General features: G+C 44.5%; 1 long non-coding RNA gene across 1 annotated transcript; it reads left to right on the top strand.

Moving 5' to 3' along the window:
* Positions 1 to 439: 439 nt before the first annotated feature.
* LOC311232787 lies at positions 440 to 13,724 on the top strand. The gene is made up of 3 exons (XR_014619977.1): positions 440 to 529; positions 747 to 807; positions 13,611 to 13,724. It is a non-coding gene; the product is annotated as an uncharacterized lncRNA (long non-coding RNA).
* Positions 13,725 to 14,002: the final 278 nt, after the last annotated feature.

Raw genomic sequence — 14,002 nt, 5'->3', positions numbered from 1 at the left:
GCCAAACGCGTCAGTCGCCAATCAGAGAGCGTCGGTCAGTGCCAATCAGAGAGCGTCTCCGAGAAATGCGGCTTGTTTTGGTAATTACGCGTCTGACGCACCGACGGTGACGTCATTACGTACGTTTGCGCTCGGCTCCACGTTATTTCTTTCATAGCCGCATTTCTCGGAGACGCTCTCTGATTGGCCGACGCCGGTTAAGCTTAGGCACTCTTTCGAAGTTGGTTAAGGACAGGTTAGAGTTTGTCTTAGAGCATGGCGATAGAACGCCAGGTAGTTTGCAGGCTGTTCGACGCGGAAATGGGCAAAGACACAGCTCGTCACGCAATTGGGGAAACATGTCAGTGGCCAATCAGAGAGCGTCAGTCAGTGACCAATCAGAGAGCGTCTCCGAGAAATGCGGCTAGGAAAAAAAATAACGCCTCGCGCAGCTCCGGCACGCGGAAGTGCAGTGGTCTATAGCTGGAGAACTAGCTGCTGGCTATTACTAGTACTGTTAGCTTGCTGCTAGCTGTTGTCTATGACTTATGTAAGCTATTGAATGTGTTGTATATTATTATTGAGGATGTTATTAGGTGGAGTGGTCGCTCTCTTGGTGTTTGTCTTGGGGAAGAGTGGGGAGCTCTCAACAACTACTACTATTGTCTGTTACTAGCTAGCTAGCTACTAGCTACCAGCTCCAGTGCTTTGACTGCAGCAGCTAGTTGGTTGCTGAGTGGATCGTAAAGTTCTGTTCTGTTTATCAGGTGGAACCAAGATACTTCACACCAAACCCAATGATGCTGCATCTGATGTGTGTCAACACAGGTATGGAGATGTTTGTGTCTGTTTCTTTTGAACACGTTATGTGTAATGAAAGGCCAGTAGGCCTAATAGCGAATCCACACCAGTTCATATACGGTGAGTCTGGCTAGTGTGGTTGTTATTATAACACAACAGAGTTACATGTTGTTCTAAGGTGACTGAAGCCGTATTTGAATGTTAAGAATTATACTGTGTGATTATAATGTGTTTTATTTTCACCAAATACTATTTGGTATAGAAGTGAATGGGTCATATTTAATATTTTTGTTAAGATTGTTTATGGAATTAAATTTAGTTTCTGCCAAACAGAATATATACAGTATAATAGTGTAATTTGTAACACAGTATTTTCGGATGCCTATGAGGTGAAACAGAGCAACTGCACACCACACCTAATGATTGTGCATCTGATGTGTGTCACACAGAGACCTCCAGTAAATGAGCCTGATACCCAGTACGCGTGTACCTGTTCCGCAACAGTAAGTGACTTCCGGGGTAGGCCTGATTGGCCCCGACAGGCACGTGACGCGGCAAACTCAGGACGCGCAACGAGGCTGCTGAGAGCTGTCGCGCGGAAATAGGCTGTCTATTGCCATTCTCTAACACAAACTCTAACCTTAACCAGCTCCTTAACAGCGCCTAAACTTAACCGTTCTAACCTTAACCAACTCCGAAACAATGCCTAACCTTAACCTTAACCTTAACCATGCCTAACCTTAACCATAGAAAGAATATTGCCATTCTCTAAGACAAACTCTAACCTTAACCAGCTCCTTAACAGCGCCTAAACTTAACCGTTCTAACCTTAACCAACTCCGAAACAATGTCTAACCTTAACCTTAACCTTAACCATGCCTAACCTTAACCGGCGAAAGAATACACGTTAAAAAAAAAATCACGTTAAAAAAAAAAGATTTGATGGGATTCGAACTCACCAACAACGGACCGCAGGATCACAGGAGCGCTGCTCTGCCAGGTGAGCTATAGCGCAGAATGAGAGTCATGGCGTATTTGGACGGTTACGTAATTCCGTAAGCTCTGCCGCTCGGCTCCGCGGAACGTGCCGCGCGGCAGAGAAAGTTGCGCGTCACGTGCCTGTCGGGGCCAATCAGGCCTACCCCGGAAGTCACTTACTGTTGCGGAACAGTTACACGCACCCAGTACTGCCTCCTGCCTGATTAATGGTATGGTTTTATTCTTAATCCCAGAGGGGAAACATGGTTTGCCACCAGAGTGAATACAAATACACAAACAAGAAACAATTACATACAGTACAAATTACATAACACAGTAAAAAGAAGATAAGAAGATAGCCTCAACACAGAGCTAGCGCTAGGGATGGGTACCGAATTCGGTACTTTTGAGGTACCGAACCGAAACACGTCGGTACTACCGAGTATCGAATCAAGTGAGAAACCGAAAAAAAAATAAAAAAAAATTTTTTTTATTAATTTTTTTTTTTACTTTTTTTTTTTTTTTTTACTTTTTTTCTTTTCATGTCAACGTTCACACGCACAATATATGCTTACCTAGGATTTGACTTGATTCGACTGAGGTAGGTAAATTAAATTTCGACAGTTTTCGGCTTGTCATTGCTCCGACTGCTTTGTTGTTGAATCAAGTCAAATCCTAGGTAAGCATATATTGTGCGTGTGAACGTTGACATGAAAAGAAAAAAGTAAAAAAAAAAAATTATATATATATATATATTTTTTTTTTTAATTACCGAAAAAAGGTACCGTTGGGTACCGGTATCGGTTCAAATGTGAAAGGTACCCATCCCTAGCTAGCGCTGTTCGTTAAATAATTTAACCGCAGCAGGAACAAAGGACCTTCTCAATAGAGCATAGAGGCATCAGAAACCTATCGCTAAATGAGCTTCGCAGAGCATCAAATATATTGTACAGATGGTGGCCTTCAAAAAATTGGTGTTCAATTTAGTCCTAGTTCACTTGGCAATAATGATCTCCAAGGAATCAGGAGGGAGGCCAATCACTGAGCCAGCCTTTTTTTATTTTCTTTTTTGATCTTTTTCCTCCGATTTTCTCCCATCCCAATGTTAGTCGTATGCCAATTCCCAATCCCTTCCTGGTCGCTGCGCACTTACCCCCCACAGTCAGATCATCTGGGAGAGTGGAGGCTATCGCGTGCTTCCTCCGACACACGTCCAGCCAATCAACCGCTTCTTTTCACCTGGCAGCGCGGATTCTCACTGAGAGGGCGTAGCGTGTGGAAGGATCACACTATCCCCCTCAGGTCCTATTCGCGCTTAGCAGGCGCCCCGACCGAACTGTAGGAGTCGCTGTTTACAACGACTCGGACCCACCCCGCCAGCTTCTCCCACCCTCTAATACAGCCAATTGTATTAGTGTGAACGGCCAGCCAAGCTGGTGACAACCCCGGAGCTGTGAGCTGGATTCGAACAGGTGTACCTTGGTAGAACACATGAAGAAGTGACCTGCTGATATCAAAGGATCTAAACTTCCTCAAATGAAAAAGCAGAGACTGGGCTTTCTTGAACACAGAATCTGTGTTCTTCTTCCAGTCCAGCTTGCTGTCCAGGTGGACACCAAGATACATATAGAACTGGACTATCTCCACCTCCTGCCCCCTAATGATGACAGGAGAGACATTCACTGTCTTCCTACTGAAGTTGATGACTAACTCTCTGGTCTTTTTGATATTAAGTTCTAAAAAATTGGCATCACACCATTGGACAAATGAGTCAATCTCCTTTTTATAGGCTTGGTCATCGCCTTTGTTGATGAGACAGATCAGAGCAGTATCATCTGAGAATTTCTGTATATGGCACATGGCCTCGCTGTGTCTGCAGTCCGCAGTAGGGCTGTCACGATTCGTCGACCTGGTCGACAAGTAAATGTAGTCGATTTTCATATTCATGATCGACACGTTGTATTGTTAATTGTATGTGACTTTTGCGGTAGAAATGGCAGACGTTCAAAGTCATAACATGCGAAACGTGTAATTAACTAATGCAGTGAATCACATTCAAAATAGAATTAACTTCTCTTAGACCACTAATCGTGATTCTGCCTAGAGCCAGGACTCGACAGTCGCATAACTTCTGTGTTTCGCTCCAGCTGGAAGCGAGGGGCTGAGCCTGGCTGATACCCACACTTTACAGTTTAGACGCAGCTTGGCAGCTCTTCAGCCCTGCGTTCTACAGCCTGTGATAACTCCTCTTGGGAGTCACGCTGTTTCTATGTAAACTCTGCGAGCAACAGGTCCAATAAATGTGTCTTTAACATGCTTTATATCCTCGCCATTACTATATGCCAGTCGTGGTTACAAACCTTTTTAACTAACTTTAGCTGCTAACTTAGCTAAGCTAGCTCACAGGCACAGGAGAAATCAGTTTCATGGAGTTCTAATAGTGAGGAAAGGGGGGGGGGGTCTCTCTCTCTCTCTGTACGTTCAATGATGATGATCAATGAAGTAGCAAAAATGTACACTATATAAATGAACTTGATAGTTGATAAATATTTCACTTCATTAGCAAAAATTGCAATGATGTTATTGTAACATCATTAAGTCTGCTATAATCTATTCTCCCTCTTGTGTGTGTGTGCATACATTTACTAATTACTATATGCTACTCTTTTTCACATGGATTAGGCTAATTAGCTTTAACAATCCTGATTCCTGAGCCTATTTTATTCAAAAGGAAGATATTGATTTAAATATGTGTATAGCCTATAATATATAAAAAATACATTTTAATCGTATCTCCTGTGCTGGCACTACCATAGCATGGAGTGGAGAGATAACACACAATACATATAATAATTCATGGAAATAGACTGAAAAGCTATTTATGGCCGGTAATAATCTCTGGCTTTTTTTTAATTTTTTTTATCTAAAGCTAAAAAGGAGGATACACATTAAATATTTTGAAATATTCAATTGAAATAGATTTTTTGGGTAAAGTAATGGTTAATGTTTAATCAACGAATCGATAAAATAATCAACTGATTAATCGATAACAAAATAGTCGTTAGTGACTAGAGATGTTCCGATTAGGGATGCTCGATATTGGCTTTTTTACCGATACCGATATTGTCCAACTCTTAATTTCCGATACCGATATCAACCGATACCGATATATGCAGGGTCCCCCCCCCCCCCCCCCCCCAAAAATGGAATAATTTCAGGTAATTAACATTACATATCTCTTGTTGTGGAATTAACACAACATTATGCATACTTTTGACAATAAATAAAATCAGAATTTGTTCTTACTTGCTTGCCTGGGTAAATAATTTTTTTTTCTTTTGAAAACCGATACCGATATTTTCCGATATCACATTTTAATGCCTATCGGCTGATAATATCGGTAGGCCGATAATATCGGACATCCCTAGTTCCGATAAAAAAATTTCCTTTCCGATTCTGATACCTAAGCTTTGGCCGATACCGATACTGATCCGATACCAGTGCATACATTAAAAAAATGAAATTAAAATAACAGTTTTATATATATACTGTTTTTTTTGTAATAACTATAAAATAATGGTATTTTTTCAACAACAGGTGATTGTAAAGATTAGTATTAGTATCATTAATTGACAACTATGCTCACCCACGGAAAGGTTGTTGGGACATTGATTCCGCACGGACGTTATATGTTGTTGCACTCCAGAAGGCTCCGGTAACTTCAGTTAGCTAGTAGTAGAGGCTCTGTTGTGATTTTTGCACAATAAATATTCAACATTCTCTTTTGAGACTCCTCCTCAGACTCTTATCATTTGGCACTAAAAGCTAAACATTGTCACCGGTATGGCTGTCCGCAACATGTCATTAATTGTGTGCTAGAGGTAGATCAGTGACGTCGTTAGCGTGAGCTACCGTTAGATGGAAACAAGACAATATAACGTTACTGGTGAAAAAGTGATTTACCTTGGAATACTCCTTTGCCAACTTGCTGTACTTTGCTTGCAGGTCTGCAGCCATTATTGCTGGATTATGAATAGTCCCAACTTTAGCCAAGGTAACGTTAAAGCTAAAACTAGCTTTTCAGCTAGCGCTTCAGCTAATGCTAATAACACCAGCAAGCGAACCCATCAGAGCTCCCCGTCAACACTGCTCTGTCGGGACGATGGCATTTAAGAAAGTATCTGCTGTTAAAATGACACGGCATTGACACTTTAATTCACGGTCAATTAAAAACATGTTTGTCTTATAATGCTCACTCTCAGTAGGAGGATACCGCACGTGTTGTTGATAAATTACGTCATATGGGATCGGAGGCTAGCCTTTTGGCGTACTCGCCGATACCAGCATTTTAGGCAGTATCGGAGGCATTTCCGATACTGGTATCGGTATCAGAATAACTATTAGTGACTAGGGATGGGTATCATTAGGATTTCATCGATACTACTACTCTTATCGATACTGCTTAACGGTTCGGTACTATATAAATATAAATAAATATTATTTCTTCAACAGCAGCAGCAATGTTTTAAATGTGTCTGAATTATAGACTTTTTATAATTAACAACAAATGTAAGATACAGTTTTTTACTGTTTTACAGCAAAAGTTCAAACAAACGGTTCATGGCAATAAATAAAATAATAATAAAATTAATAAATAAAATATTAAATAAATAAATAGGCTACACGTCTCTTTTTGTGTTACAAATTGTGCTCACTGATATGAACATAGGCCTCTTTACTTACTTTAAAAAAGGAAACATCAAGAAATATGTTCATGGTATTCCACCATACCATGTGTGTTTTTATTTTATAATCATGATGCTGAAGTCCGAGTCATACAATACTATTTTGATTGACAGTCGATTCTGTCAATTACGTCACACCGCTTGCACCCACCTCTGCTGTTCTTACCACCAATCGGAAGCTCTCATTTGTTTTTTTACTTCTGGAATCTCGGCCATTACTCTACTCCAGAGACTCAACTACCGGAGCTCAGGCTAATAACGTTAGCTCCCCGCCGGCCACATTGACGAGTACCAGCGCTTATACATTACTGGCAAATGTCTTGTTGCACTTGTGGCAACGAGCGTTGTCAGCATAGACTTTAGTAAAATAGACTCAGACTTTTGAACGTTTCGATCTGTCCGCCACGGTGAGAGCAGAGCTGTTTGTGTGTGTGTGTGCACAGCCCACTCCTCGCGCAGGCAGAGAGAGACAGAGGGAGGAGAGATATAGAAAACGGCCAACAAGATTAGTTTGCGACGTTTAAATTCCTCAAAAGAAAAACTCCATAATTTCTCGAGTACCGATAGCAAAACCGATAACGTCAGAGCTTATCAATACTCTGTTTTTTTCTAATTTAGTACCGGTTCCCGTTTAGAACCGGGTTTCGGGGGCCATCCCTATTAGTGACAGCCCTATTCCGCAGTATAAAGAACAAAGAGGAAGGGAGCCAAAACTGTTCCCTGAGGGGCTCCAGTTTTGGTCCAGATGACATCTGATCAGCCTAACAAACTGAGGCAGAGGAACAAGATATTTCATGCACCAGGGGCTGGTTGAGTTATGCAGTTTAAACTGGATATTTTAGTTTGCTAGGATATGTGGCTGGATTGTATTGAAGGCGCTAGAAAAATCTAAAAAAAAAAAAAATTCCCTAACAGACGATTCAAGGTGGCTATAAATTTGATGCAACATACCAATCAGTGCATCGTTGACTCCTACACTCTTCCCGTATGCAAATTGCGAGGGGTCTAAATAAGGTGCCACCTGCTCCCTGAGGTGGCTCAGCACAACCCTTTCAAAACAAGTCAGAAGGTGCAGTACCGGCCAGATCCTGCTATCTCGAGAATGTAGTAATTCCCCCTCCATCCCAGTCCCTAGTGGACCTCTGCTGCTCTATCAGCTTAGCTTAGTTAGCTCACACTAACGCAACGTTAATTTCGGTATTTAACGCGACGTGGGCATAAAGGAATGGCGAGGATGGAAAGCATGTTAGATGCATTTGACCCCTTGTGGGGGAAAAAAACAACAGGCACTTATTTCGGGCAAAATAGACGGACTCTGAAGCAATGCTGTCTAACGTCTACACACGCTGAGCTGCGCTGAGCTACTGTTGTTGCAGCCAGCCGGGCGGATATGCTCATGAGGGGATTTTCAAAATAATCGCATAATCGCAATATGAATCGATCTTTTTACGTTGCATCGATCCTATTTGATAATTGATAATAGATCGATATATCGATCTGGATCGATGTAACGTCCCACCCCTACTGGTCACACAGACCTTGAGGGTGCAGGATAAATACCATCAGGCCCAGGGCCCTTGTTTACCTTGATGCGCTTAAGCTCCTGACGAACCTCTTCAGTAGACATGACAATAGGGGGACAACTGTCCTCAGGACTAGGCTGAGCCAGAGAGGAGAGGATACTCTCCTGCTCAGCTGAGAAATAAAAGCTGTCGAACCTAGCATAGAACTGGTTTGCAACATCCATCCCAGAGCCCGAACAACTGGAATTGTTGGTCCAATCAGTGATCTATTGAAAGCCTTTCCAAAGGCCCCATGTATTGGTTTTGGACATTTGTCTTTCTACCCTATCTTTATATTTAAGTTTTGCATGTTTTATTTTAGCTTTCAGCTCCTTTTGAGCATGTTTAATCATATCTCTATCACCACTAAGAAATGCCCTCTTCTTTCGGTTAACTGCAGCTTTCACCTCCCTAGACAGCCAAGGTTTATCATTGGGGAAAGTTTTTATAATTTTACAGGGGATGGCGTCATCAACACAGAAATAAGCGGTGACTCAGCTTTACTGTCCAGGTCAAGATCATCGTCGTCTACAAATACAGACCAGTCAGTACATTCAAAGCTCCCTTATAATGTATCACAATCGTCATCAGACCACACACGCACAGTTTTAGACTTAATAGGCTGTCTCTGGATAACAGGAGAATAGCTAAGGCATCACAGATAACGAAGGTTATCCTATAAAAACCCTAGTTATATGAATACTGGCTGAGCATCTCGCTCTGCCATTATAAGATACCATCTCTCCAGCACCTACTGTGCCCGTGGAAAATTGTACATGCACCTCACTTGCACGTGACCACACCTACTCCCGTGCATGCCTCTACAAGACACAGGAAGTGGTCACGTCCATGCCCTTCCAAGTTCGAATTCCATACGTGGAAAACATCCAAGGGACCTCAGGGCGCTGAAGAGCGAGATGCTCAGCCAGTATTCGTATAACTAGGGTTATAGGATAACCTTCGTTATATTATCATACTGGCCAATCGTGTCTCACTCTGCCATTATGAGATCAAAAGGGGCAGAGCGGACGCGTGGCCACGTCAAATGCACCCCCTGAGGGCCCGTAAGCCCCCGCCAGGGAGGAGGGGAGTCCCGTCCACCCGCCCGTCTTAACGAAGGTGGGGAGGCAGTCAACTACAACCAATGTGCGAAAAAGGGAACCAGGCACCCCAGAACGCACAGTGCAAGCGGGACCACATGTGACGCAGCACTCCGTGGTCCACACCCACACACACCTGCTAGCCCACCTGATGGCGGGATGCAGGAGAGGTCCCGGACCTCAGGACTGCCTGGGAGACAGAACCCCCAGTCATGTCCATGAGTTAAAACCTAACGAAAGGACCCGGGGAGGACCAGGAGGCCGCAGCGCAGATCGGAAGCCCTAAGATCCCGCGTGCGACTAAGGTAAACCTTCAGTGCACGGACAGGACACGACAGGTGAAGGCTCGCCTCCAACTCACTAACGTGAGGAGGAGGGTGAAAAGCCTGAAGCGCAATATCCCTGGAGCGATAAGAGCTCCGGATATTCTTTGGCACGAAGACCGGATTAGGCCTCAGAGTTGCACTGCTATCGGCCCGAATAGACAGGCACTCAGACCGCACCGAGAGAGCACACAGCTCACCCACGTGCTTAGCGGAGGTGATGGCCAAAAGGAACGCGGTCTTAAAAGACAGTCGATCCAACGGTGCCTGCTCAAGAGGCTCAAACGGGGCCTCCAACAACCGTCCTAGGACCAGTTGGAGGTCCCAACTCGGAGACAGAGAACGTTCCACAGGCTTGAGACGCCGTGCGCCAAGCAGGAAACGTCCCACAAGAGGGTGGCAACACAGTGTTCTGCCCTCAAAGCCCACATGACAAGAAGATATAGCTGCGGCATATACCTTCACTGTCGAGGCCGACCGCATATCCAGGATAGACTGGAGAAGGACGGAACCGAGTCCAGGGGGCATGACAGCTGAGCTATCAGGTGTATGGGGGGGAACGCGTATAGAATCCCAGGCGGCCACGGACCGAATCGGATATACAACGCCGACGTCGTGCTGTCCGTCCTGATCAGAACATGCTCGCGCATCACATGATGGCCGAGCTGTCCGAGGACTAGAAGCACTGCCTTCAATTCCAACACATTGATATGTAGTGCAGACCGGGCAGCATGGTCCTTGCCAGCTGCCCCCTACTGCGTCGGTCCGACATGTCCCCCCCCCATCCCGTGAGGGAGGCGTCGGTTAAGACCGTGACGTGTGACAGCCTGCTGCCCATGGGGACCCCACTGGTGAGGGCCCCAGGCCGCGTGAATATTAAAGGCAACCAACTTGTGTTCAGCTTTTCTCTGATTGGCCACGACCCCACGCCGCTAGCCCGCCCCCTTTTGCCGCGAGCGCGGCAGGAACCTTCAAGTTCCCTGGTGCAAAATAAATCTGGTAGTTCGTTTATGACGTTAATTAATAATAAACACTGTTAGGACTCTTAATAATAAACACTGTTAGGACTATCTGACTCTTAATAATAAACACTGTTAGGACTATCTGACTCTTACTAATAAACACTGTTAGGACTATAAACACTGTTAGGACTATCTCGATTCACGCGTACATCAGTGTGGAGGCTGACGCCTGACTGATTAACTAGAAACTGTACGCTGTAACGTTATGTTATTTCGAGTTTTTAACGTCAGTCACTGTACATCAGTGTGGAGGCTGACGCCTGACTGATTAACTAGAAACTGTACGCTGTAACGTTATATGTTATTTCGCGTTTTTAACGTCAGTCACTGTACATCAGTGTGGAGGCTGACGCCTGACTGATTAACTAGACTATCTGACTCTTCCTAATAAACACTGTTAGGACTATAAACACTGTTAGGACTATCTGACTCTTAATAATGAACACTGTTAGGACTATCTCGATTCACGCGTCACTACTGTAACTAGAAACTCTGGGTGTCACTGTACATCAGTGTGGAGGCTAGTGTGGAGGCTGACGCCTGACTGATTTGTACGCTGTAACGTTATGTTATTTCGCGTTTTTAACGTCAGTCACTGTACATCAGTGTGGAGGCTGACGCCTGACTGATTAACAACATATTCCAGTTAACGGTATATTTTTTTAATGATTCATTACGGTATAAATTAGGTTAACTGGAGCTGCGTATTGCTGGCTCTCATATTTGCGAATACAACAGCGTTCACCCTGATGTAAACAATTCTACAACGGAAGACGGCCGCTGCCGCGGGCGGCGCAACTCTCTGCCGCGCGGTCACGTGGCCGTGTGGCCAATCAGAGAAATGCTGAACGAAAGGCTGAACACAAGTTGGTTGCCTTTAATATTCATGCCCCCAGCCCCCCCCCAGAGGGCGAGGTCCCCCAGTACTGACATGGGAACCTTCAGCTGCTTCCACTTGACTCTCACAGGGTCCATTTTCACACTGAAAAACCCACCTCTGTATCCTCGTCATGAAGAGGAGGCCTAGAGGGACCACAGCTTGAGCAGATGCCATAATACCGCCCAGGCGCATCACGGACAGCGCCGTAACCGCCCTGAACCTCCCGAGCGTGCCGAGAATATCCTCTCGCCGCCGCTCTGAGAGGGATGCCCACATAGACCTTGAGCTTAGAATTAAGCCCAATTACTCCACCTGTTGACTGGGAAGAGGAGTACTCTTCTTCCAGTTTACAGCAAAACCCAGGCTGGTGAGGAATTCCATATATAAATAAAATATATAAATCAGTACTACTGAGTAATAATGCTAATCCGATGTATGTAGTGTACAGAGTTGTAGTATTATTATGTACAGTGATACAGGTAAGGGATGTACAGATATAGATATAGTATCTACAGATATGTAAATGTCATTAACAGATTGCAGAATGGGTACAATACAGTACAGCTCAATACACACAATTGTTAAGGGGATGCAGACCAGAGAAAGACTTTCGTCTTGTTTACATCAGGGTCCCCCATTTTCAATTCATAGTGATATATATTTTTGGTCATACACTTACAATATTTAGCAGCTGGGAAATACATTATTTGATGTATTCAGGGCCATTTCACGTTGATTAAACGTTACACATTACATCCTGCTAAATGAACGTTAGCTAATGTTACGCCAGTGTTGAAAAGCCTTGAGGTCGCATTCAATTTTCGAGAGACCATAACGTTAACTTGACGGCAATGTGGATATGCTTTATTTGAGCAGTTGCTACTGTAACGTTACCTTAGTTGATTGTCGTTCTGACATAACTGCAGTAAACAAACTAACGTTAAACCTAAGTTAACTTACCAGTAAATTCAGTACAGCAACAGACAGCTGAAATCCACAGGACAGCCTGATCACAATAATCGACGGTCCAGTTACATTTCCCCCAACCAGAGCCTAACTAGAGCCACAGTCTGCGAATCAGAGGCAGAGTAGGGGCGGGTCTTCGGGGCCAGCATGTTGGGTTGTCTCAACGTAAATAACAATACTGAACATATCAGCTGATTATCCATGAAAACGCACGTTAATCGAAAATACCACACCATTACTGTACCAATGACAGTCAAATAATCAACAGAAAAGCATTACATTGCAAAATAATATGTCCATGTCTGTAGTGTGTGTCGCACACACACACACAGAACGATAGTTCCCTCTCTCCACCCTGTAACTCGACTCCCCCTACTGGTTGAACCAGGCAGTGCTGCGTCACCTCCCGTCAACTCGCCTCACATAGGCGTCACCAAGCTTGGTGCCGGCGGTAGAGGTTATATTTTCCAGTGCTCCATCTGTAGCTAGCCTGGCGGGGCTAGCTGAGCTAACCGGCGGGTCCTTGGTGTATATGATTTCGACGTCCCGCGCCGATCTGGGTTCTATGGTTGTAAGCTCCGGTTCTCTCCCTCTCGCCTCTCGCCTCATCTGCAGGGGCTTCGGTGTCGCCGCTTGCTGGTCGGCTGGTGCAACTGCTGGCAGCTGCGTGGATGTTATTGTTGTTGTTCTCGACGGCCGGCGTCGGTGTGAGGAGCAGTTGATTCTTCGCCTGTCGGCGTGTCAAAACCGGTCCCGGGTTTTGGTGTATGTCTCCAGACAGGAGCAAATATAATAGGAAATCAATATTTCTATCAAACTTGCCTGTCGGGGGTAGTTTATTGCGGTCCGGGTTCGATGTTAACACTGTGAACTGCTGCTATTCCATTCGCTGGGTGTTTGTGCTCTGAGCCTTTTAGCAGGTAAAAGTCACAATGAGACTGTTTATTTGCGCATTCTTTACTTTCCATTTCAGTCTGGAGTTGATTCATTGGTGAGTTAATGTACAAGTCCATAATCCACAGGAGGGAAAGTAAAAAATGCGCAAAATACCTTGTTGATTTGTAGTATCGTTTGTTTGGCCGGGAGCTCTTTGAAATGCGACCGTCCATGTCAAAGCCGGATGTGAGTAGAGCATCCGTAGAGCATCCGGATGTGAGTAGAGCAGGAGGATGCAATTACAGAGGAAATCAGAAAGTGGCCAAATACTTTTCCATGCTACTGTAAGTACTTAGTTGCTGTCTCCCTCTGCTCCAGATCCACCCAGTGACCTACTGATGATTAAGAAAGAAGAGGCTCAGGACACACTAGACCCAACCATGGATATTTCCACTGGGCTGAAGGAGGAGCCCACAGACCATCAGGATATCAGTATGTTACTTTTATTTTTATTGTCTTTATTTTCTCTTGTTGTCTTTCTTCTGTTGCAGCACAGTTGTCTCTCTGTCTGTGTGTCCATAGCTTTCCCTCCTCTCATTCTTTCCATTAAGCCCCAATCTGTGATTTTCATTTCAGTGTTTCCCCTAGGATTTTTTTCAGGGGGTGTGGCAGGCCCCCAAAATGACTAGTGTTTTCGCGGGGCGCGCGTGTCACGGATGCGTGGTGTCAACAGTGTCGTCATAGACACGCGCAGTAAGGCGGTTGTTAGT

The sequence above is a fragment of the Notolepis coatsorum genome, assembly GCF_963971535.1.
Source record: "Notolepis coatsorum genome assembly, chromosome: 8".
Lineage (NCBI taxonomy): Eukaryota > Metazoa > Chordata > Actinopteri > Aulopiformes > Paralepididae > Notolepis > Notolepis coatsorum.
The sequence above is the reverse complement of the archived record's forward strand: the minus strand, read 5'-3'. Positions and strand labels throughout refer to the sequence as shown.